The following is a 27,365-nucleotide window of genomic DNA, read 5'->3' on the forward strand; positions in this document are numbered from 1 at the left end:
CCGTGGGACGGCCGCTTTTTCAATGTTTGGGACGTTTAACACGTTCGTGTGAATCAGGCCTAAGGGTATGTTCACACGCTTACTAAACAAAGGGAAAACAGCTCCTCATTTTCAGCCATTTTTTAATCAAACTCGCGTTTTTGGAGGCGTTTTTTACGGCCGTGTTTGGAGCTGTTTTTCTATAGAGTCAATGAAAAACGGCTCCAAAAATGTCCCAAGAAGTGATATGCACTTCTTTTTGGCGGGCAATTTTTTACGTGCCGTTTTTGGAAAATGGCCGCGTAAAAAAACGCCCCGTCGGAATAGAACCCGTATTTCCCATTGAAACCAATGAGCAGATGTTTGGAGACGTTCTGCTTCTGATTTTTCAGCTGTTTTTCGGGACGTTTACAGCCCGAAAAATGGCTGAAAACACTGCGTGTGAACATACCCTTAGAATGATGTAAGTGAAGTGAATGACTTTTCAGTTGACAGGTTCACACGGCGTGTATTTGACACGTTTTTTTTTTGCGCATTTTACATGCCTCTCCTGCTAAATGTCTTTATCCCTCCATCCTGCTGACGGTCTCCTCCAGCATCACAATACAATCTTGCTGACAGTCTCCTCCAGCGTCACCATACAATCTTGCTGACAGTCTCCTCCATCATCACCACCCAATCTTGCTGACAGTATCCTCCAGCGTCCCCATACAATCCTGCTGACAGTCTCCTCCAGCGTCACCATACAATCCTGCTGACAGTCTCCTCCAGCATCACCACCGAATACTGCTGACAGTCTCCTCTACCATCACCATACAATCCTGCTGACAGTCTTCTACAGCATCACCACCCAATACTGCTGAAAGTCTCCTCCAGCGTCACCATACAATCCTGCTGACAGTCTCCTCCAGCATCACCATAGAATCCTGCTGACAGTGATGCTGGAGGAGACTGTCAGCAAGATTGGGTGGTGATGATGGAGGAGACTATCAGCAAGATTGTTTGGTGACTCTGGAGGAGACTGTCAGCAAGATTGGGTGGGGACGCATCACCATACAATCTTGCTGACAGTCTCCTCCAGCATCACCACCCAATACTGCTGACAGTCTCCTCCAGCGTCCCCATACAATCCTGCTGACAGTCTCCTCCAGCATCACCATACAATCCTGCTGACAGTCTCCTCCATCGTCCCCATACAATCTTGCTGATAGTCTCCTCAATCGTCCCCATACAATCTTGCTGACAGTCTCCTCCGCAGTAGAGGAGACTGTCACACCACTCTGTGATAGGAATAACCATCTGCTGCTGACAGTCTCCTCTCTGACCTCCTGCTAACGGATACCTCACCTCCTCACCCGATCACAGTCCGCACACCGTCCACACTGACAATACATCTAGTGACAGGGGGGGCGTCAGGGGGGGATCACCGGGGGGGGGGCCCGCTGGGTGTCACGAGTGCGGGGGTCTGTGAGAGAGAGAGAGGGACAGACAGACACACTCACCTTACCTGCAGTGCAGCCGGTCTTCATAATGGTGCCTGCTATCTCCCTACAAACCAGCTTCTCTGCTGTGTGACTCTGAACTGCGTCTGCACAGTACAGAGCCAGATAGCAGAAGCAATGAACGGCTCACGTTCATTGTGTCCTATGCCCTGTAGCTGACGTATTCCTTCTGTGTATGTGTAGTTAAGAGAAATATACAAAGATTAAATAAAACATGGCAGCCCCCAGTACAGTAAGAAAGTGTCAATAAAAAAAAACTTTGTGTGTGAAGAATTAAAGTCAATTATTTTTACACATAAATTAATAAATACTCCCACTTCTCTTCACAACGCCCAGCTTCTGGCAGTGCAGACACAGAGTGTTCTCGAGAGATCACGCTGTGTCGTCACTCACTTCCTGCCCCAGGTCCTGCATCGTGTCGGCCACATCGGCACCAGAGGCTACAGTTGATTCTGCAGCAGCATCAGCGTTTGCAGGTAAGTAGCTACATCGACTTACCTGCAAACGCCGATGCTGCTGCAGAATCAACTGTAGCCTCTGGTGCCGATGTGTCCTCGCTCGTCCGACGCGATGCAGGAACTGGGGCAGGAAGTGAGTGACGACACAGCGTGATCTCTCGAGAACACTCTGTGTCTGCACTGCCAGAAGCTGGGCGTTGTGAAGAGAAGTGGATGATACTTCTCGTCAGAACGCCCAGCTAGTAAAAGAAGTAAACACGCCCAGATGTAACACTGTAAAGGATCTGCCAGACACAGCTTCGGGGTTAACTCCCTTAATTAATCAGTCAGCACCTGAATCTACATCCCTGAGACTGACTCCAGCTTCCACCACTCAGGCTGGCAGGCTTAGGAGTGGGAGAGCCTATCGTAGCCTGGCCAGACTCAGCTAGCTCCCGCCCTCTGTCCATTTATACCTGCATTTCCTGTTCCTCCTTGCTTGTTATTCTTTTTCGTGTGGTTTCCTGGCCCAGCTACAGCTCCTTCTATTTTGTTCCTGCTCCATACAGACCCTGGCTTACTGACTACTCTTCTGCTCTTCGTTTGGTACCTCGCACACTCCTGGCTTGACTCGGCTCGTTCACCACTCTGGTTGCTCATGGTGTTGCCGTGGGCAACTGCCCTTTTTGTATACACGACGTGTTTCATGCCTCCCTCCTTAAACGCTGCTCCCCATCCTTGGCTCCCTCGAGGAGACCTCCTGTTCCCGTCCTCACCCCTGAGGGGGTGGAATTCGAGGTGGCCAGGATTGTGGACAGCAAGATGGTCCAAGGCTCCCTCCAGTACCTGGTCCATTGGAGAGGTTACGGGCCCGAGGAGAGGACTTGGGTACCCGCCCGGGATGTTCACGCTGGGGTATTGGTCAGGAGGTTCCACCTGCGTTTCCCCAGTAAGCCAGGTCCACTTAGAAAGGGTCCGGTGGCACCTCATAAAAGGGGGGGTACTGTAAAGGATCTGCCAGACACAGCTTCGGGGTTAACTCCCTTAATTAATCAGTCAGCACCTGAATCTACATCCCTGAGACTGACTCCAGCTTCCACCACTCAGGCTGGCAGGCTTAGGAGTGGGAGAGCCTATCGTAGCCTGGCCAGACTCAGCTAGCTCCCGCCCTCTGTCCATTTATACCTGCATTTCCTGTTCCTCCTTGCTTGTTATTCTTTTTCGTGTGGTTTCCTGGCCCAGCTACAGCTCCTTCTATTTTGTTCCTGCTCCATACAGACCCTGGCTTACAGACTACTCTTCTGCTCTTCGTTTGGTACCTCGCACACTCCTGGCTTGACTCGGCTCGTTCACCACTCTGGTTGCTCACGGTGTTGCCGTGGGCAACTGCCCCTTTCCCTTGCTTGTATTCCCTTGTATGTTTGTCGTGTTTGTCGTGCACTTACTGAGTGCAGGGACCGCCGCCCAGTTGTACCCCGTCGCCTAGGGCGGGTCGTTGCAAGTAGGCAGGGACAGAGTGGTGGGTAGATTAGGGCTCACTTGTCCGTTTCCCTACCCCCCGGTCATTACAAACACACATAATACACGCCCAGTTGTACTTTTACTTTAAACACGCCCAGTTAGACTTTAGCAAGCCTCATTTGCATAAATACAAAAATGGTCATAACTTGGCCAAAAATGCCCGTTTTTTAAAAATAAAAACGTTACTGTAATCTACATTGCAGCGCCGATCTGCTGCAATAGCAGATAGGGGTTGCAAAATCTGGTGACAGAGCCTCTTTAAGTGATACTTGTGGTGAAGGTGACTCCTAAGATTTTTTTTAAGATTGGTAAAACATTTACATGGAAATTAGACTTTTCCCATACCTCAAAATAAGGCAAATTCACTAAATGTTTATAGAGTCCAGATATTAGTTTATTGTTAAAATGGTTGGAAGTTATGAATGATTTATAACAGGGTAGCAGCCTAAAATCAACACTAATTTCAACAAGGCTAATATCAATTTTTACATAATGATAACTCATAATATATAATCTTCTTTAAGTAAAAATATCCATCTGGTATCTTCCAGGAATGAAATTTGTTCGTGCTCTTAAAATTTATATTTTGGGAGTTGTTTTTCCGTTTATTATCCCCATGCTGAATAAAAGATCTCTAATAGTTGTATAAAGATGAAAAGTTTGAAGCTAGTAGACTTGACATTTTGAAGAGAAAACTGAACCAGTAGAGATGTTTTAGTGATAGAGGACATTGTGGACATAAGTGGCAAATGTGTTTAGTTTCCATAGCTATAGGTTATAGAGCAAAGAGCTATACTATTTGTAATAAATGTCTACCCAATCTAAAGCTGTGCTCAAGTTGTTATTCAAATTAACATTTTTTAATTAAAGAGGCTCTGTCACCAGATTCTTAAATCCCTATCTCCTATTGCATGGGATCGGCGCTGCAATGTAGATAACAGTAAAGTTTTTTTTGTTTTTTTTAACTTTCATTTTTGGCCAAGTTATGAGCTATTTTATATATATGCAAATGAGCTTCGAAATTGACAACTGGGCGTTTTTTTTCATTATGTCCAACTGGGCGTGTATTGTGTTTTTAACTGGGCGTGTTTACGTGTATGACGCTGACCAATCAGTGACCAGTCAGCATCATACACTCATCTCCATTCATTTACAAGCAGCACAGCGTTCTTACTAGAACGATGTGCAGCCAGATACACAAGTGTCCTGATAATGAATACACATGAAATCCAGCCTGGACGTCATGTGTACTCAGAATCCTGACACTTCTGAATCTTTTCTGTGAGATTGCAGCAAACCGCTCGTAATCTCGCGAGATTACAAGGTAAACAAGATTTTGTTTCTCTTGCTGGAAATCTCAGAGAAAAGAGTCAGAAGTGTCAGGATTCTCAATACACATGACGTCCAGGCTGGATGATCATGTGTATTCATTATCAGGACACTTGATTAACGTTAATCTAGTGTCCTGATAATGAATACACATGACCATCAAGCCTGGACGTCATCTGTATTGGGAATCCTGACACTTCTGACTCACAATAGAAACAAAATCTTGTTTACCTCGTAATCTTGCGAGATTACAAGTGGCTTGCTGCAATGTCACAGAAAAGAGTCAGAAGTGTCAGGATTCTGAGTACACATGACGTCCAGGCTGGATTTCATGTGTATTCATTATGAGGACACTTGTGTATCTGGCTGCACATCGTTCTAGTAAGAACGCTGTGCTGCTTGTAAATGAATTGAGATGAGTGTATGACACTGACTGGTCACGGATTGGTCAGCGTCATACACATAAACACGCCCAGTTAAAAACACAATACACGCCCAATTGGACATAACGAAAAAAAAACGCCCAGTTGTCCATTTCAAAGCTCATTTGCATATATATAAAATAGCTCATAACTTGGCCAAAAATGAACGTTTTTAAAAAAAACAAAAACTTTACTGTTATCTACATTGCAGCGCCGATCACATGCAATCGGAGATAGGGATTTGAGAATCTGGTGACAGAGCCACTTTAAATGGGGTGGACGTACCACATGTGCAACTAGGCCCAGTAGGTAATGGGTGTACTGTAGTCCTAAAAGCAGCTAACTGCTGCTTACTGTCTTTTAGGGCTCATTCACACAGCAAGACCCAGTGCATGTATGGCAGTACACAGAGGCTGTACTAATCCTTAGTACAGAGCCACAAATAGGTGAGTAAGGAGAAAATATATGGCCTCTTCTGAGCATTTATTATAACCTCCCCCACTGTACAGCAACTAACACAGACATTTCCCTGCCCTTTGCCCTTCTCCTCACGTGGATATGTCTTGCTTCCCTATGACATTTAGGCTGGGTTCACACGACCTATTTTCAGACGTAAACGAGGCGTATTATGCCTCGTTTTACGTCTGAAAATAGGGCTATAATACGTCGGCAAACATCTGCCCATTCATTTGAATGGGTTTGCCGACGTACTGTGCAGACGACCTGTCATTTACGCGTTGTCATTTGACAGCTGTCAAACGACGACGCGTAAAATGACTGCCTCGGCAAAGAAGTGCAGGGCACTTCTTTGCAACGTAATTTGAGCCGTTCTTCATTGAAGTCAATGAAGAGCAGCTCAAGATTACAAACGTCAAAGACGCCTCACATATTACGAGGAGCAGCATTTACGTCTGAAACGACGCAGCTGTTTTCTCCTGAAAACAGCCTGTCTTTTCTGACGTAAAAGCCTCTCATCGTGTGCACATACCCTTACTGTGTCAGGTGGCACAGGGCTGTGCACCTAAGATCGTATTCGCATGGAGAAGTGGTCATTGACATGTCACCTTCAAATTATCTGCTAATCCTAAGGCCCTGTTCACACAGAGTTTTTGGACGAGTTTCTTGACGTGGAAACCGCGCCGCAAAATTCCTCATAAACCGCCTCGAAAATCCCTCCCATTGATTTCAATGGGAGTTGGCCAAGTTTTTTTACCGCGAGTAAAAGAAACGCGTCGCGGTAAAAAGAAGCATCATGACCCATCTTAAGGCGGTTTCCGCCTCCAAAACCCCATTTCAATCAGTCAGAAAGAGGAAAAAAATGTCTCAACGAGTGTTTTGACGAGTTTTTGTCAAACCACTGTGCAAAAACCGTCTGGAGCAGTTTCTGCAGGAGGAATTTTCCTCCAGCAAAAAACTCAGTGTGAACACAGCCTAAGGGTATGTTCACACGCAGTAACTAAAAACTTTTGTAAATTCGGAGCTGTTTTCAGGCGAAAACAGCTCCTGATTTTCAGACGTTTTTGTAGCAACTCGCGATTTTCGTGGCGTATTTTATGGCCGTTTTTGGAGCTGTTTTTCTATAAAGTCAATGAAAAACGCCTCCAATAACGTCCCAAGTGTGCGTCTTGTTACGCTCTGTATTTTGACAGTGGCGCATAAAATTAAGCCTTGCAGGAACAGAACACTGTAATTCCCATCTTTCAATGGGCAGATGTTTGTAGGCATAATGGAGCAGTTTTTTCAGGCGTAATTCGAGGCGTAAAACACTGCGTGTGAACATATCCTAAGGGTATGTGCACACGTAGTGACCAAAAACGTCTGAAAATAGGGAGCTGTTTTCAAGGGAAAACAGCCCCTGATTTTCAGACGTTTTTTGAGCAACTCACGTTTTTTGCTGCGTTTTTCGCTGCGTTTTTGCAGCGTTTTTTACGTCCGTTTTTGGAGCTGTTTTCATTGGAGTCTATGGCTATGTTCACACGGAGTATTTTGCCGAGTTTTTTGACGTGGAAACCGCGTCGCAAAACTCGGCAGAAACGGCCCGAAAACGCCTCCCATTGATTTCAATGGGAGGCGTCGGCGTCTTTTACCCGCGAGCAGTAAAACTGCCTCGCGGGAAAAAGAAGCGACATGCCCTATCTTCGTGCGTTTACGCCTCTGACCTCCCATTGACTTCAATGGGAGGCAGAGAAAGCGTATTTCACGGTGTTTTATGCCCGCGGGCGAAAAACGGCGTGAAAAACGCCGCGAAAATGCAGGGAGAGGAAAATCTGCCTCAAAGTTCCAAACGGAATTTTGAGGCAGATATTCCTCCTGCAAAATACTCCGTGTGAACATAGCCTATGAGAAAATGGCTCCAAAAACGTCTAAAGAAGTATCCTGCACTTCTTTGACGAGGCAGTCATTTTACGTGTCGTCGTTTGACAGCTGTCAAACAACGACACGTAAATTACAGGTCGTCGGCACAGTACGTTGGCAAACCCATTCAAATGAATGGGCAGATGTTTGCCGACGTATTGTAGCCGTATTTTCAGACGTAAAACGAGGCATAATACGCCTCGTTTACGTCTGAAAATAGGTCGTGTGAACCCAGCCTAAGGGTATGTGCACACGATAGCAGGCATTTACGTCTGAAAAGACAGACTGTTTTCAGGAGAAAACAGCTGCCTCGTTTCAGACGTAAATGTTCCTCCTCGCATTTTGCGAGGCTTCTCTGACAGCCGTAAATTTTGAGCTGCTCTTAATTGAGTTCAATGAAGAACGGCTCAAATTACGTCTGAAAGAAGTGTCCTGCACTTCTTTTGACGAGGCTGTATTTTTACGCGTCGTCGTTTGACAGCTGTCAAACGACGACGCGTAAATGACAGGTCGTCTGCACAGTACGTCGGCAAACCCATTCAAATGAATGGGCAGATGTATGCCAACGTATTGTAGCCCTATTTTCAGACGTAAAACGAGGCATAATACGCCTCGTTTACGTCTGAAAATAGGTCGTGTGAACCAAGCCTTAGGGTATGTTCACACGTAGTCAACAAAAATGTCTGAAAATCCAGAGCTGTTTTCAAGGGAAAACAGACCCTGCTTTTCAGACGTTTTTTTACCAACTCGCATTTTTCGCGGCGTTTTCACGCCGTTTTCGCGGCGTTTTTTACGTCCGTTTTTGGAGCTGTTTTCATTGGAGTCTATGAGAAAACAGCTCCAAAAACGTCCAAAGAAGTGTCCTGCACTTCTTTTGACGAGGCTGTATTTTTACGCGTCGTCGTTTGACAGCTGTCAAACGACGACGCGTAAATAACAGGTCATCTGCACAGTACGTCGGCAAACCCATTCAAATGAATGGGCAGATGTTTGCCGACGTATTGTAGCCCTATTTTCAGACGTAAAACGAGGCAAAATATGCCTCGTATACGTCTGAAATTTGGCCGTGTGAACATACCCTTACACTCACAGATATGTGAAATTGGATCATTTTACTCAATAAATAAATGGCCAAGGCTTATATCTTGGACTCACTTGTTTGATTTGATTCTCTTTATCTACTTTTAGGACTTGTGAGAAAATCTGATGTAGTTTTAGGTCACATTTATGCAAATATATAGAAAACTCTGAAGGGTTCACAAACTTTCAAGCACCACTGTATATATAGTGAATATGATGTAACATTTAATCGAAACAATATCTATATACAGATAACACTGAGTATTTATACCGTTGCGGCCTACTCATGAGGAATTCAACGCTGTCAATCAGTATACAAACAGAATCCGATGAGCATTTTGACCCCAGAGGTTTTTTGCTGAATATATTTGAGTTGGACTGTGAAAATAAAAATGTACTTTTTAAAAAAAAATAAAACATAGAATGTTTTTATTTCCACAAGAAATTAAGCAAAAAATCACCCCAAACAATTTCTCCCAAATATGGCAATACCCCATAAGTGGTCATAAACGGCTGTTTGGACACACGGCATGTTTCAGAAGGGAAAGAGCGCCATTTGGATTTTGAAGCTCAAATTTTGCTAGAATGGTTTTTGAATGCCATGTCACATTTGCAAAGCCTCTGAGAGACCAAAACAGTGGAAACCCCCCAAAATGACTTCATTTGGAAAACTATAGTCCCCAAGGAATCTATCTAGAGGTATAGTGAGCATTTTGACACCACAGGATTTTAGCTTTTTTAGATTTTATTGGAATTAGGCCGTGAAAATGAAAATGGAGCTCAAATTTGCTGAAACGGTTTTTCACTGAGTTCATATACTCTTTTGTTGAGTAGTTTGCTTAATAGCTATATGATTTGCGTTCCAGTAAACACAGTTATATAAACAGGTTTCCTACTATAGACCACTACTTATTATATGCCGCATAAGTCCACATTGTCCATCTGTGCATGACCTTCTTAATTAGCTAAAGCTAAGAGCCACATTAAGGGCATGACCAGATGTGGCGTATTTCTGCGGACACTGTCCGCATCAATGCCGCACATAATCTGCGTTGCAAATTCTATTGCGGCTTTGCCTAAAATGGGCATTAAATTGATGCGGACTAGCTGTTGCGTATTCAGGTGAAGAGTGCTTCCCTTCTCTTTATCAGTGCAGGATAGAGAGAAGGGACAGCCCTTTCCCTAGTAAAAGTAAAATAAATTCATACTTACCCGGCCGTTGTCTTGGTGACGTGTACCTCGTTCGACATCCAGCCCGACCTCCCTGGATGACGCGGCGGTCCATGTGACCGCTGCAGCCTGTGATTGGCTGCAGCCGTCACTTGGACTGAAACGTCATCCCGGGAGGCCGGACTGGAGGAAGAAGCAGGGAATTCTCGGTAAGTAGGAACTTCTATTTTTTTTACACGCTGATCTATATTGTGATCGGAAGTCACTGTCCAGGGTGCTGAAACAGTTACTGCCGATCGTTTAACTCTTTCAGCACCCTGGATAGTGACTATCTCCTGACGTCGCCTAGCAACGCTCCCGTAATTACGGGTTCACACACGTAGTCACCCTTAATTACGGGAGCCCCATTGACTTGACTTGATTACGGGCGTTTTTAGGTTAGTGTGCATGGGGCCTCAGTCTGGCTGTAGACCTAGAAATACATAGGTCCAGCCAGAATGAAGAAATATAATGTTAGTAAAACCAATACGCTACGCAACACACATAACATCTGCGTACTTCATTGCGGAATTTTGACTCTCCATTGAAGTCAATGGAGAAATTCTGCAATGAGTCCGCAACAAGTCCGCTACACGTCCGCAACAGCCAGTGTATGCTGCGGACACCAAATTCCGCACCGCAGCCTATGGTCCGCAGCGCAGTTTTCCGCAACGTGTGCACGAACCTAACTAAAAAGCTGTGGAAAGCAATGGAGAAACGTGTACGCTGCGGATTTCCGCAGCGGACTGTCCGCAGCGGAATTGCAGAGCAATTCCGCCACGTCTGGTCATGCCCTTAGGGCACTTGTCAGACCCAGGGGTGCTCCCTCCTGGGCCCAATGCAAAATCTGTAACGGGAACCACATCTACAATACCATGTGTTACTTAGAATACTGGGGTCTTCTTATCTGCCTGAGGGGCCTTTGGGCCCCATCAAAAACCAGGACCTAGGTGTGACTGCTACCTCTGCACATTTATAAAGATCCACAGCACTCAAATAGACAAATGATTTTATTCCGACAAAAAATACATGGCAAATAACAGCGCTCTACCTAAGGAAGAAGCATAATATGAATATGTTATAACCACTGGCGGGGGGCATAATATGGGTATAGCATGAACCATATACACGTATAGGGCCGGACTGGGACATAAAATCAGCCCTGGCATTTTAAAGCGAAGGCCCACATTCTAATCATGCAGTATGTTTGCGCAGTTGCGAGCCCACCGTTCCGACATAAAAAAAAAATTGTACGTTGTTTCTTAATCTCCTTGAAATGCTGCCTTCCATTTGTGCTATTCCAATATTTCATAAATCAATAAATCCCACAAAATTGCACAGCGTGTGATGAACAGAATGAACACTCCGGTCACAACAGGAACGGTGACTGATTATCTGTTATAAGATGTTTGAGCAGCACAGAAGGAAGGCTGCAGGAATGGGACCTACTGGAGATGGCGACAGTACCAAGGGACGGACTCTCCCCACTCATATCTTAATTTCTTGTAATAGACTTTTGCAGAAATATTAAGAAAATATATGTGTACAATAAATACAGCATATACCACCAGCATATATAATGTGTCCATAATTTATTTTTTAGATACATTTTTGGGGTTTCACTGTATAGTTAGATAGAATCTAATTGTGCTCCCACAATATAAAGAATTTTAATTATAAGGTTCACTGAAATGACAACTGAGTAAAAAGATATCTTTAATAGTAACTAGTTTAAAAACAGGGGTAACACACCACTGTGACATAAGCCCCACCGTGAAAATTTTTAAAAAATGTATTAAACAAAGAAAACACTGAGTTATTATGATACCTATATCTCTGTGTATAAACGATAATTGTAGGAAACAGCATATACCCAGAGCACAACAGTAGTACAAGCCCTAATTGTAGCATAGGTGTCCGACAATTACGGATCTCCTAACGCTGGGTTTCACACAATATATTGTCCCCAATGCACACGTTCCTTAAACATTAAACGACCCTACGCGTTTCAGATACTCATCCTCAGGGGTCCGTATCTTAGTAACTCTGGCCTCATCACCAGCGATATTAGTATTCAACAGCGGATATTCCGCTGTGCGTCACGGGAAGATGCACGTATCGATGTCAACGGCATACTCCATAGCAGGCGCTAGGTTACTATAAACGCTAAACTCCACCCATCGTATACGGCGGCAAAACATGAATTGACCAATCACAACACCCTCTCGATTCGTGACACCTGCCCATGTGACCCCCCGCCGTCAGCTGACAGCCAGGGGTCATCATCGGCCGCATCAAGCCGAACGCGCAGGCGCAGTGGAAGCCAAGGACGTGTCGCCCGAACTGCCAAACACGAGGAGGTAAGCGCTAAAAGATAATGTATTGTAGGCATATCCTGCGGCACAGTACATCACCGCAAGTGGGCAACCTCACAAAACAACTCAAAAGAAAAAACACATATGAGGTGGATGAAATTGCCAAAGTCCCTATTCTTTAGAAAAACTGACAAAGCGATCTCTTTGTATGTTGGCTAGTAAGTATAGCCATCTCAAATAAGTAATGCACAAATGCAGATAAACGCTCATCTACCCCGAGGTAAAACACCTATAGGGGGATGGTATCACACATTTTAAATAAAACATGTATAGTTAGTCTGCTCATTTAGACCTAGTGGCCGTATGCACTCCAGTCTATGGATCCACTGCGCTTCCTTCCGTAAAATCAGGTTATCCCAGTCCCCTCCTCTTTTGGGGGGTCTGACAAGTTCAATTGCTTGAAATTTTAACACTGCTGCCTGGCCTTGGTGTTTTGCATGCACGTGCTTAGATATTGGGGTGTCCCTACCATGAATAATATCTCCAACATGCTCCCTAATACGACGACATAATTGTCGTGCTGTTTTACCCACATAGTTTAGGGGGCATGGGCATGTAATAAGGTACACTACTCCAGCTGTCTTGCAATTGACATAGTCCCGAATATTGTATTGTTTTTGTGTGACAACACTGGTAAAGCTATTCCCTTTTAGAATGAAATCACAGGCTTTACAACCACCGCATCTGAAAGTGCCTGGTATTTGTCTATCCAGCCATGTACCCCTAGGTGAAATGGGGTCAAAACAGCTGTGCATGACTCTGTCCCTTATATTTTTCCCTCTCCGATACGTGACAGAAGGCCTCTGTGTGATCTGGTCTGCTAGATCTATATCAGAACTGAGAATACGCCAATACCTATTCAGTATCTGCATAATGTCATTCTGTTTTGAATCATAGGTGCCTATGAGTCTGGTAACTTGTTCCTCTTTCCGTTTTTTAGGGACCAGAAGACATTGCCTATCTGCATCTCTGGCTCCCTCATAGGCTTTTCTAATGACACTCTCGGGGAAGCCTCTATCCTTCAATCTTGTTTTGAGTTCCTGGGCCTGGCACTCAAAATCACCCATAGAGCTACAGTTCCTACGTACTCTCATAAATTGGCCTTTCGGAATGCCACGTTTGAGGGAATAAGGATGACAGCTATTCCATTGCAAAAAACTATTAGTTGCTGTTTCTTTCCGATGTACCTTTGTGCGGATTGTGCCTCCTTCCGTTTTTGTAATTTTCAAGTCTAGAAAAGACAATTCATTCTCACTGATCTCACATGTAAACCTAAGTCCTACATCATTTTTATTGAGGGCTGCTACAAACCTATGGAACTCATCTGCTGTAGAGTTCCAGAGAATAAGCACGTCATCAATATATCTAATCCATAAACCAACGGATGAAGTCCAATTGACAAATTTGTCACCAAAAACAATTGTCTCCTCCCACCAGCCAAGAAATAAATTAGCATAGGTGGGAGCAGCAGGACTCCCCATTGCAGTACCACATTGCTGATGAAAGATCTTATCTTCAAATATGAATATATTTTTTTCAAGAACAAACTGTAGTAACTGTAAGACAAATTGGTTGTGAGCAGCAAACTGTGTACCTCTTGATCCCAAATAGTACTCAATCGCTTTATAGCCACATTTGTGAGGTATAGATGAATACAAAGCCTCAACATCCAAACTAGCCAGAATTGTATCTTTCTCCAGAGAAATACCATCAATCTGTCTCAAGACATCCATGGTGTCACGTACATATGATGTAAGACTTAAGACAAAGGGACGCAGCACCTGATCAACATAAGTGCTCACATTTTGAGTTAAATTGTTAATGCCTGAAACAATGGGTCTGCCACGTAAGGGGGGATACCCTTTGTGGATTTTGGGCAGGCTATAGAAACACGCCATAACAGGAAATTGTGGGTACAGAAACCCAAACTCTCCTGCACTAATCAAGGATCTGCTCTTTGCATCACTCAGAATGCTCAGCAACTCCTTCTTGAATAGTGCTGTGGGGTTATCCTTTAAAATGGTGTAACAATTATGGTTAAACAAAATGTCCTCACACATTTTTTTATAATCATCCCTACTCATGACCACAATGTTCCCACCTTTATCAGATGCTTTTAAAACGATGTTCTGTTTTTTCTCTAGAGTGGTCAGAGCTAGTCGTTCAGACCAGGACAAATTGTTATCCATGCCCCTACTATCCTGACTAAGATTTTTGATCTCATCTCCCACCATATCCACAAATAAATCCACATTGGTAAAATCTCCTATAGGTGGCAGCTTTCTACTCTTCATTTTTAGGTTGGTAAAGGGACCTATACCTGGAGCTCTTCCAGATTCCTCTAATAACCCCTCCAAGGCTGCAAGGCCTTCCATATCAGACTCTTCCAACCCTAGTTCCATACATTTTTTTCTATTGTGGTGTTTGAAAAATTTGATCCATTTGAGTTTACGAGCAAATAAATTAAGATCTTTTATCCACGAGAAAGAGTCAAATTTAACTGTGGGGACAAAGGAAAGTCCTTTCTCTAATAATGTGTTCTCTGATGCGCTCAAATTGTATTCAGATAGGTTAATGATTTGTAGTCTATCCATATTTTTTCCCTTCATTAATCCTTTTGTCCCCTCAGCATATAGCGGGAAATGGGAGGATTGTTGGCTAAAAAATTATTGCCACTATTAGAAGAGGCTCTACCACGGCCTCTATTTCTACCTCTAGCTCCTCCCCTAAACTTTTGTTTCCCACCGCTACCACCGAAAAATGGGCCCACTCTTTCAGAGTCTGTGGTTTCACTCTCTGATGTAGAAGGGTCAGATTCCCTCGGCCCCCTATTGGTCTGTTGATATTGTTGTTGTTGTGTATGGACAAAATCATACGCTTTTTTCTCCCTAAATTCCTGTAGATCTCTCTGGAATTGGAAGTGTTTGCGTTCCTTAAGATGATTGGTAAATCTCTCTAAAGTTTGTTGAAGGATTTTATCCCGTTTATCAAAACCAGGGGTATCTACCAGGGACTTAGCTGCCTCAATCTCTTTTTTAAGCTCAGCACTAATAAAGTCGAACTGAATTTTTTCCTCCTCTATCAAAATCTGCATAAGCCTAAGTGAACTCCCTGTAATCTCCTGTTCCCATCTTTCTTTTATATTAGCAGTTTTTAATCTTAATGCTGGGACAATGGGGACCCTGAGGCCTCTGGGAACTATCTTATTCTTTACATAATTTTCCAGACTCTGGATCTCCCACCAACTTCTCGTATAGTCTTTATGCAATCTATTAAGGTTTTTAAAGGTAGATTTAAGAGACGCACCCTGAACCGTATACACCAGTTCACATTCAGAGAAAACACTTTTAGCCTCACTCATCCACCCTTCTGTGTTTAGATCTGAGAGTGCAAAGGCTGCCATACCCAGATAAAACAAAATTATTGACTGTATAGATTAAATATAGTTTCACTGTATAGTTAGATAGAATCTAATTGTGCTCCCACAATATAAAGAATTTTAATTATAAGGTTCACTGAAATGACAACTGAGTAAAAAGATATCTTTAATAGTAACTAGTTTAAAAACAGGGGTAACACACCACTGTGACATAAGCCCCACCGTGAAAATTTTTAAAAAATGTATTAAACAAAGAAAACACTGAGTTATTATGATACCTATATCTCTGTGTATAAACGATAATTGTAGGAAACAGCATATACCCAGAGCACAACAGTAGTACAAGCCCTAATTGTAGCATAGGTGTCCGACAATTACGGATCTCCTAACGCTGGGTTTCACACAATATATTGTCCCCAATGCACACGTTCCTTAAACATTAAACGACCCTACGCGTTTCAGATACTCATCCTCAGGGGTCCGTATCTTAGTAACTCTGGCCTCATCACCAGCGATATTAGTATTCAACAGCGGATATTCCGCTGTGCGTCACGGGAAGATGCACGTATCGATGTCAACGGCATACTCCATAGCAGGCGCTAGGTTACTATAAACGCTAAACTCCACCCATCGTATACGGCGGCAAAACATGAATTGACCAATCACAACACCCTCTCGATTCGTGACACCTGCCCATGTGACCCCCCGCCGTCAGCTGACAGCCAGGGGTCATCATCGGCCGCATCAAGCCGAACGCGCAGGCGCAGTGGAAGCCAAGGACGTGTCGCCCGAACTGCCAAACACGAGGAGGTAAGCGCTAAAAGATAATGTATTGTAGGCATATCCTGCGGCACAGTACATCACCGCAAGTGGGCAACCTCACAAAACAACTCAAAAGAAAAAACACATATGAGGTGGATGAAATTGCCAAAGTCCCTATTCTTTAGAAAAACTGACAAAGCGATCTCTTTGTATGTTGGCTAGTAAGTATAGCCATCTCAAATAAGTAATGCACAAATGCAGATAAACGCTCATCTACCCCGAGGTAAAACACCTATAGGGGGATGGTATCACACATTTTAAATAAAACATGTATAGTTAGTCTGCTCATTTAGACCTAGTGGCCGTATGCACTCCAGTCTATGGATCCACTGCGCTTCCTTCCGTAAAATCAGGTTATCCCAGTCCCCTCCTCTTTTGGGGGGTCTGACAAGTTCAATTGCTTGAAATTTTAACACTGCTGCCTGGCCTTGGTGTTTTGCATGCACGTGCTTAGATATTGGGGTGTCCCTACCATGAATAATATCTCCAACATGCTCCCTAATACGACGACGTAATTGTCGTGCTGTTTTACCCACATAGTTTAGGGGGCATGGGCATGTAATAAGGTACACTACTCCAGCTGTCTTGCAATTGACATAGTCCCGAATATTGTATTGTTTTTGTGTGACAACACTGGTAAAGCTATTCCCTTTTAGAATGAAATCACAGGCTTTACAACCACCGCATCTGAAAGTGCCTGGTATTTGTCTATCCAGCCATGTACCCCTAGGTGAAATGGGGTCAAAACAGCTGTGCATGACTCTGTCCCTTATATTTTTCCCTCTCCGATACGTGACAGAAGGCCTCTGTGTGATCTGGTCTGCTAGATCTATATCAGAACTGAGAATACGCCAATACCTATTCAGTATCTGCATAATGTCATTCTGTTTTGAATCATAGGTGCCTATGAGTCTGGTAACTTGTTCCTCTTTCCGTTTTTTAGGGACCAGAAGACATTGCCTATCTGCATCTCTGGCTCCCTCATAGGCTTTTCTAATGACACTCTCGGGGAAGCCTCTATCCTTCAATCTTGTTTTGAGTTCCTGGGCCTGGCACTCAAAATCACCCATAGAGCTACAGTTCCTACGTACTCTCATAAATTGGCCTTTCGGAATGCCACGTTTGAGGGAATAAGGATGACAGCTATTCCATTGCAAAAAACTATTAGTTGCTGTTTCTTTCCGATGTACCTTTGTGCGGATTGTGCCTCCTTCCGTTTTTGTAATTTTCAAGTCTAGAAAAGACAATTCATTCTCACTGATCTCACATGTAAACCTAAGTCCTACATCATTTTTATTGAGGGCTGCTACAAACCTATGGAACTCATCTGCTGTAGAGTTCCAGAGAATAAGCACGTCATCAATATATCTAATCCATAAACCAACGGATGAAGTCCAATTGACAAATTTGTCACCAAAAACAATTGTCTCCTCCCACCAGCCAAGAAATAAATTAGCATAGGTGGGAGCAGCAGGACTCCCCATTGCAGTACCACATTGCTGATGAAAGATCTTATCTTCAAATATGAATATATTTTTTTCAAGAACAAACTGTAGTAACTGTAAGACAAATTGGTTGTGAGCAGCAAACTGTGTACCTCTTGATCCCAAATAGTACTCAATCGCTTTATAGCCACATTTGTGAGGTATAGATGAATACAAAGCCTCAACATCCAAACTAGCCAGAATTGTATCTTTCTCCAGAGAAATACCATCAATCTGTCTCAAGACATCCATGGTGTCACGTACATATGATGTAAGACTTAAGACAAAGGGACGCAGCACCTGATCAACATAAGTGCTCACATTTTGAGTTAAATTGTTAATGCCTGAAACAATGGGTCTGCCACGTAAGGGGGGATACCCTTTGTGGATTTTGGGCAGGCTATAGAAACACGCCATAACAGGAAATTGTGGGTACAGAAACCCAAACTCTCCTGCACTAATCAAGGATCTGCTCTTTGCATCACTCAGAATGCTCAGCAACTCCTTCTTGAATAGTGCTGTGGGGTTATCCTTTAAAATGGTGTAACAATTATGGTTAAACAAAATGTCCTCACACATTTTTTTATAATCATCCCTACTCATGACCACAATGTTCCCACCTTTATCAGATGCTTTTAAAACGATGTTCTGTTTTTTCTCTAGAGTGGTCAGAGCTAGTCGTTCAGACCAGGACAAATTGTTATCCATGCCCCTACTATCCTGACTAAGATTTTTGATCTCATCTCCCACCATATCCACAAATAAATCCACATTGGTAAAATCTCCTATAGGTGGCAGCTTTCTACTCTTCATTTTTAGGTTGGTAAAGGGACCTATACCTGGAGCTCTTCCAGATTCCTCTAATAACCCCTCCAAGGCTGCAAGGCCTTCCATATCAGACTCTTCCAACCCTAGTTCCATACATTTTTTTCTATTGTGGTGTTTGAAAAATTTGATCCATTTGAGTTTACGAGCAAATAAATTAAGATCTTTTATCCACGAGAAAGAGTCAAATTTAACTGTGGGGACAAAGGAAAGTCCTTTCTCTAATAATGTGTTCTCTGATGCGCTCAAATTGTATTCAGATAGGTTAATGATTTGTAGTCTATCCATATTTTTTCCCTTCATTAATCCTTTTGTCCCCTCAGCATATAGCGGGAAATGGGAGGATTGTTGGCTAAAAAATTATTGCCACTATTAGAAGAGGCTCTACCACGGCCTCTATTTCTACCTCTAGCTCCTCCCCTAAACTTTTGTTTCCCACCGCTACCACCGAAAAATGGGCCCACTCTTTCAGAGTCTGTGGTTTCACTCTCTGATGTAGAAGGGTCAGATTCCCTCGGCCCCCTATTGGTCTGTTGATATTGTTGTTGTTGTGTATGGACAAAATCATACGCTTTTTTCTCCCTAAATTCCTGTAGATCTCTCTGGAATTGGAAGTGTTTGCGTTCCTTAAGATGATTGGTAAATCTCTCTAAAGTTTGTTGAAGGATTTTATCCCGTTTATCAAAACCAGGGGTATCTACCAGGGACTTAGCTGCCTCAATCTCTTTTTTAAGCTCAGCACTAATAAAGTCGAACTGAATTTTTTCCTCCTCTATCAAAATCTGCATAAGCCTAAGTGAACTCCCTGTAATCTCCTGTTCCCATCTTTCTTTTATATTAGCAGTTTTTAATCTTAATGCTGGGACAATGGGGACCCTGAGGCCTCTGGGAACTATCTTATTCTTTACATAATTTTCCAGACTCTGGATCTCCCACCAACTTCTCGTATAGTCTTTATGCAATCTATTAAGGTTTTTAAAGGTAGATTTAAGAGACGCACCCTGAACCGTATACACCAGTTCACATTCAGAGAAAACACTTTTAGCCTCACTCATCCACCCTTCTGTGTTTAGATCTGAGAGTGCAAAGGCTGCCATACCCAGATAAAACAAAATTATTGACTGTATAGATTAAATATAGTTTCACTGTATAGTTAGATAGAATCTAATTGTGCTCCCACAATATAAAGAATTTTAATTATAAGGTTCACTGAAATGACAACTGAGTAAAAAGATATCTTTAATAGTAACTAGTTTAAAAACAGGGGTAACACACCACTGTGACATAAGCCCCACCGTGAAAATTTTAAAAAAATGTATTAAACAAAGAAAACACTGAGTTATTATGATACCTATATCTCTGTGTATAAACGATAATTGTAGGAAACAGCATATACCCAGAGCACAACAGTAGTACAAGCCCTAATTGTAGCATAGGTGTCCGACAATTACGGATCTCCTAACGCTGGGTTTCACACAATATATTGTCCCCAATGCACACGTTCCTTAAACATTAAACGACCCTACGCGTTTCAGATACTCATCCTCAGGGGTCCGTATCTTAGTAACTCTGGCCTCATCACCAGCGATATTAGTATTCAACAGCGGATATTCCGCTGTGCGTCACGGGAAGATGCACGTATCGATGTCAACGGCATACTCCATAGCAGGCGCTAGGTTACTATAAACGCTAAACTCCACCCATCGTATACGGCGGCAAAACATGAATTGACCAATCACAACACCCTCTCGATTCGTGACACCTGCCCATGTGACCCCCCGCCGTCAGCTGACAGCCAGGGGTCATCATCGGCCGCATCAAGCCGAACGCGCAGGCGCAGTGGAAGCCAAGGACGTGTCGCCCGAACTGCCAAACACGAGGAGGTAAGCGCTAAAAGATAATGTATTGTAGGCATATCCTGCGGCACAGTACATCACCGCAAGTGGGCAACCTCACAAAACAACTCAAAAGAAAAAACACATATGAGGTGGATGAAATTGCCAAAGTCCCTATTCTTTAGAAAAACTGACAAAGCGATCTCTTTGTATGTTGGCTAGTAAGTATAGCCATCTCAAATAAGTAATGCACAAATGCAGATAAACGCTCATCTACCCCGAGGTAAAACACCTATAGGGGGATGGTATCACACATTTTAAATAAAACATGTATAGTTAGTCTGCTCATTTAGACCTAGTGGCCGTATGCACTCCAGTCTATGGATCCACTGCGCTTCCTTCCGTAAAATCAGGTTATCCCAGTCCCCTCCTCTTTTGGGGGGTCTGACAAGTTCAATTGCTTGAAATTTTAACACTGCTGCCTGGCCTTGGTGTTTTGCATGCACGTGCTTAGATATTGGGGTGTCCCTACCATGAATAATATCTCCAACATGCTCCCTAATACGACGACGTAATTGTCGTGCTGTTTTACCCACATAGTTTAGGGGGCATGGGCATGTAATAAGGTACACTACTCCAGCTGTCTTGCAATTGACATAGTCCCGAATATTGTATTGTTTTTGTGTGACAACACTGGTAAAGCTATTCCCTTTTAGAATGAAATCACAGGCTTTACAACCACCGCATCTGAAAGTGCCTGGTATTTGTCTATCCAGCCATGTACCCCTAGGTGAAATGGGGTCAAAACAGCTGTGCATGACTCTGTCCCTTATATTTTTCCCTCTCCGATACGTGACAGAAGGCCTCTGTGTGATCTGGTCTGCTAGATCTATATCAGAACTGAGAATACGCCAATACCTATTCAGTATCTGCATAATGTCATTCTGTTTTGAATCATAGGTGCCTATGAGTCTGGTAACTTGTTCCTCTTTCCGTTTTTTAGGGACCAGAAGACATTGCCTATCTGCATCTCTGGCTCCCTCATAGGCTTTTCTAATGACACTCTCGGGGAAGCCTCTATCCTTCAATCTTGTTTTGAGTTCCTGGGCCTGGCACTCAAAATCACCCATAGAGCTACAGTTCCTACGTACTCTCATAAATTGGCCTTTCGGAATGCCACGTTTGAGGGAATAAGGATGACAGCTATTCCATTGCAAAAAACTATTAGTTGCTGTTTCTTTCCGATGTACCTTTGTGCGGATTGTGCCTCCTTCCGTTTTTGTAATTTTCAAGTCTAGAAAAGACAATTCATTCTCACTGATCTCACATGTAAACCTAAGTCCTACATCATTTTTATTGAGGGCTGCTACAAACCTATGGAACTCATCTGCTGTAGAGTTCCAGAGAATAAGCACGTCATCAATATATCTAATCCATAAACCAACGGATGAAGTCCAATTGACAAATTTGTCACCAAAAACAATTGTCTCCTCCCACCAGCCAAGAAATAAATTAGCATAGGTGGGAGCAGCAGGACTCCCCATTGCAGTACCACATTGCTGATGAAAGATCTTATCTTCAAATATGAATATATTTTTTTCAAGAACAAACTGTAGTAACTGTAAGACAAATTGGTTGTGAGCAGCAAACTGTGTACCTCTTGATCCCAAATAGTACTCAATCGCTTTATAGCCACATTTGTGAGGTATAGATGAATACAAAGCCTCAACATCCAAACTAGCCAGAATTGTATCTTTCTCCAGAGAAATACCATCAATCTGTCTCAAGACATCCATGGTGTCACGTACATATGATGTAAGACTTAAGACAAAGGGACGCAGCACCTGATCAACATAAGTGCTCACATTTTGAGTTAAATTGTTAATGCCTGAAACAATGGGTCTGCCACGTAAGGGGGGATACCCTTTGTGGATTTTGGGCAGGCTATAGAAACACGCCATAACAGGAAATTGTGGGTACAGAAACCCAAACTCTCCTGCACTAATCAAGGATCTGCTCTTTGCATCACTCAGAATGCTCAGCAACTCCTTCTTGAATAGTGCTGTGGGGTTATCCTTTAAAATGGTGTAACAATTATGGTTAAACAAAATGTCCTCACACATTTTTTTATAATCATCCCTACTCATGACCACAATGTTCCCACCTTTATCAGATGCTTTTAAAACGATGTTCTGTTTTTTCTCTAGAGTGGTCAGAGCTAGTCGTTCAGACCAGGACAAATTGTTATCCATGCCCCTACTATCCTGACTAAGATTTTTGATCTCATCTCCCACCATATCCACAAATAAATCCACATTGGTAAAATCTCCTATAGGTGGCAGCTTTCTACTCTTCATTTTTAGGTTGGTAAAGGGACCTATACCTGGAGCTCTTCCAGATTCCTCTAATAACCCCTCCAAGGCTGCAAGGCCTTCCATATCAGACTCTTCCAACCCTAGTTCCATACATTTTTTTCTATTGTGGTGTTTGAAAAATTTGATCCATTTGAGTTTACGAGCAAATAAATTAAGATCTTTTATCCACGAGAAAGAGTCAAATTTAACTGTGGGGACAAAGGAAACTCCTTTCTCTAATAATGTGTTCTCTGATGCGCTCAAATTGTATTCAGATAGGTTAATGATTTGTAGTCTATCCATATTTTTTCCCTTCATTAATCCTTTTGTCCCCTCAGCATATAGCGGGAAATGGGAGGATTGTTGGCTAAAAAATTATTGCCACTATTAGAAGAGGCTCTACCACGGCCTCTATTTCTACCTCTAGCTCCTCCCCTAAACTTTTGTTTCCCACCGCTACCACCGAAAAATGGGCCCACTCTTTCAGAGTCTGTGGTTTCACTCTCTGATGTAGAAGGGTCAGATTCCCTCGGCCCCCTATTGGTCTGTTGATATTGTTGTTGTTGTGTATGGACAAAATCATACGCTTTTTTCTCCCTAAATTCCTGTAGATCTCTCTGGAATTGGAAGTGTTTGCGTTCCTTAAGATGATTGGTAAATCTCTCTAAAGTTTGTTGAAGGATTTTATCCCGTTTATCAAAACCAGGGGTATCTACCAGGGACTTAGCTGCCTCAATCTCTTTTTTAAGCTCAGCACTAATAAAGTCGAACTGAATTTTTTCCTCCTCTATCAAAATCTGCATAAGCCTAAGTGAACTCCCTGTAATCTCCTGTTCCCATCTTTCTTTTATATTAGCAGTTTTTAATCTTAATGCTGGGACAATGGGGACCCTGAGGCCTCTGGGAACTATCTTATTCTTTACATAATTTTCCAGACTCTGGATCTCCCACCAACTTCTCGTATAGTCTTTATGCAATCTATTAAGGTTTTTAAAGGTAGATTTAAGAGACGCACCCTGAACCGTATACACCAGTTCACATTCAGAGAAAACACTTTTAGCCTCACTCATCCACCCTTCTGTGTTTAGATCTGAGAGTGCAAAGGCTGCCATACCCAGATAAAACAAAATTATTGACTGTATAGATTAAATATAGTTTCACTGTATAGTTAGATAGAATCTAATTGTGCTCCCACAATATAAAGAATTTTAATTATAAGGTTCACTGAAATGACAACTGAGTAAAAAGATATCTTTAATAGTAACTAGTTTAAAAACAGGGGTAACACACCACTGTGACATAAGCCCCACCGTGAAAATTTTTAAAAAATGTATTAAACAAAGAAAACACTGAGTTATTATGATACCTATATCTCTGTGTATAAACGATAATTGTAGGAAACAGCATATACCCAGAGCACAACAGTAGTACAAGCCCTAATTGTAGCATAGGTGTCCGACAATTACGGATCTCCTAACGCTGGGTTTCACACAATATATTGTCCCCAATGCACACGTTCCTTAAACATTAAACGACCCTACGCGTTTCAGATACTCATCCTCAGGGGTCCGTATCTTAGTAACTCTGGCCTCATCACCAGCGATATTAGTATTCAACAGCGGATATTCCGCTGTGCGTCACGGGAAGATGCACGTATCGATGTCAACGGCATACTCCATAGCAGGCGCTAGGTTACTATAAACGCTAAACTCCACCCATCGTATACGGCGGCAAAACATGAATTGACCAATCACAACACCCTCTCGATTCGTGACACCTGCCCATGTGACCCCCCGCCGTCAGCTGACAGCCAGGGGTCATCATCGGCCGCATCAAGCCGAACGCGCAGGCGCAGTGGAAGCCAAGGACGTGTCGCCCGAACTGCCAAACACGAGGAGGTAAGCGCTAAAAGATAATGTATTGTAGGCATATCCTGCGGCACAGTACATCACCGCAAGTGGGCAACCTCACAAAACAACTCAAAAGAAAAAACACATATGAGGTGGATGAAATTGCCAAAGTCCCTATTCTTTAGAAAAACTGACAAAGCGATCTCTTTGTATGTTGGCTAGTAAGTATAGCCATCTCAAATAAGTAATGCACAAATGCAGATAAACGCTCATCTACCCCGAGGTAAAACACCTATAGGGGGATGGTATCACACATTTTAAATAAAACATGTATAGTTAGTCTGCTCATTTAGACCTAGTGGCCGTATGCACTCCAGTCTATGGATCCACTGCGCTTCCTTCCGTAAAATCAGGTTATCCCAGTCCCCTCCTCTTTTGGGGGGTCTGACAAGTTCAATTGCTTGAAATTTTAACACTGCTGCCTGGCCTTGGTGTTTTGCATGCACGTGCTTAGATATTGGGGTGTCCCTACCATGAATAATATCTCCAACATGCTCCCTAATACGACGACGTAATTGTCGTGCTGTTTTACCCACATAGTTTAGGGGGCATGGGCATGTAATAAGGTACACTACTCCAGCTGTCTTGCAATTGACATAGTCCCGAATATTGTATTGTTTTTGTGTGACAACACTGGTAAAGCTATTCCCTTTTAGAATGAAATCACAGGCTTTACAACCACCGCATCTGAAAGTGCCTGGTATTTGTCTATCCAGCCATGTACCCCTAGGTGAAATGGGGTCAAAACAGCTGTGCATGACTCTGTCCCTTATATTTTTCCCTCTCCGATACGTGACAGAAGGCCTCTGTGTGATCTGGTCTGCTAGATCTATATCAGAACTGAGAATACGCCAATACCTATTCAGTATCTGCATAATGTCATTCTGTTTTGAATCATAGGTGCCTATGAGTCTGGTAACTTGTTCCTCTTTCCGTTTTTTAGGGACCAGAAGACATTGCCTATCTGCATCTCTGGCTCCCTCATAGGCTTTTCTAATGACACTCTCGGGGAAGCCTCTATCCTTCAATCTTGTTTTGAGTTCCTGGGCCTGGCACTCAAAATCACCCATAGAGCTACAGTTCCTACGTACTCTCATAAATTGGCCTTTCGGAATGCCACGTTTGAGGGAATAAGGATGACAGCTATTCCATTGCAAAAAACTATTAGTTGCTGTTTCTTTCCGATGTACCTTTGTGCGGATTGTGCCTCCTTCCGTTTTTGTAATTTTCAAGTCTAGAAAAGACAATTCATTCTCACTGATCTCACATGTAAACCTAAGTCCTACATCATTTTTATTGAGGGCTGCTACAAACCTATGGAACTCATCTGCTGTAGAGTTCCAGAGAATAAGCACGTCATCAATATATCTAATCCATAAACCAACGGATGAAGTCCAATTGACAAATTTGTCACCAAAAACAATTGTCTCCTCCCACCAGCCAAGAAATAAATTAGCATAGGTGGGAGCAGCAGGACTCCCCATTGCAGTACCACATTGCTGATGAAAGATCTTATCTTCAAATATGAATATATTTTTTTCAAGAACAAACTGTAGTAACTGTAAGACAAATTGGTTGTGAGCAGCAAACTGTGTACCTCTTGATCCCAAATAGTACTCAATCGCTTTATAGCCACATTTGTGAGGTATAGATGAATACAAAGCCTCAACATCCAAACTAGCCAGAATTGTATCTTTCTCCAGAGAAATACCATCAATCTGTCTCAAGACATCCATGGTGTCACGTACATATGATGTAAGACTTAAGACAAAGGGACGCAGCACCTGATCAACATAAGTGCTCACATTTTGAGTTAAATTGTTAATGCCTGAAACAATGGGTCTGCCACGTAAGGGGGGATACCCTTTGTGGATTTTGGGCAGGCTATAGAAACACGCCATAACAGGAAATTGTGGGTACAGAAACCCAAACTCTCCTGCACTAATCAAGGATCTGCTCTTTGCATCACTCAGAATGCTCAGCAACTCCTTCTTGAATAGTGCTGTGGGGTTATCCTTTAAAATGGTGTAACAATTATGGTTAAACAAAATGTCCTCACACATTTTTTTATAATCATCCCTACTCATGACCACAATGTTCCCACCTTTATCAGATGCTTTTAAAACGATGTTCTGTTTTTTCTCTAGAGTGGTCAGAGCTAGTCGTTCAGACCAGGACAAATTGTTATCCATGCCCCTACTATCCTGACTAAGATTTTTGATCTCATCTCCCACCATATCCACAAATAAATCCACATTGGTAAAATCTCCTATAGGTGGCAGCTTTCTACTCTTCATTTTTAGGTTGGTAAAGGGACCTATACCTGGAGCTCTTCCAGATTCCTCTAATAACCCCTCCAAGGCTGCAAGGCCTTCCATATCAGACTCTTCCAACCCTAGTTCCATACATTTTTTTCTATTGTGGTGTTTGAAAAATTTGATCCATTTGAGTTTACGAGCAAATAAATTAAGATCTTTTATCCACGAGAAAGAGTCAAATTTAACTGTGGGGACAAAGGAAAGTCCTTTCTCTAATAATGTGTTCTCT

The sequence above is a fragment of the Rhinoderma darwinii genome, chromosome 1 (assembly GCF_050947455.1).
Source record: "Rhinoderma darwinii isolate aRhiDar2 chromosome 1, aRhiDar2.hap1, whole genome shotgun sequence".
NCBI lineage: Eukaryota > Metazoa > Chordata > Amphibia > Anura > Rhinodermatidae > Rhinoderma > Rhinoderma darwinii.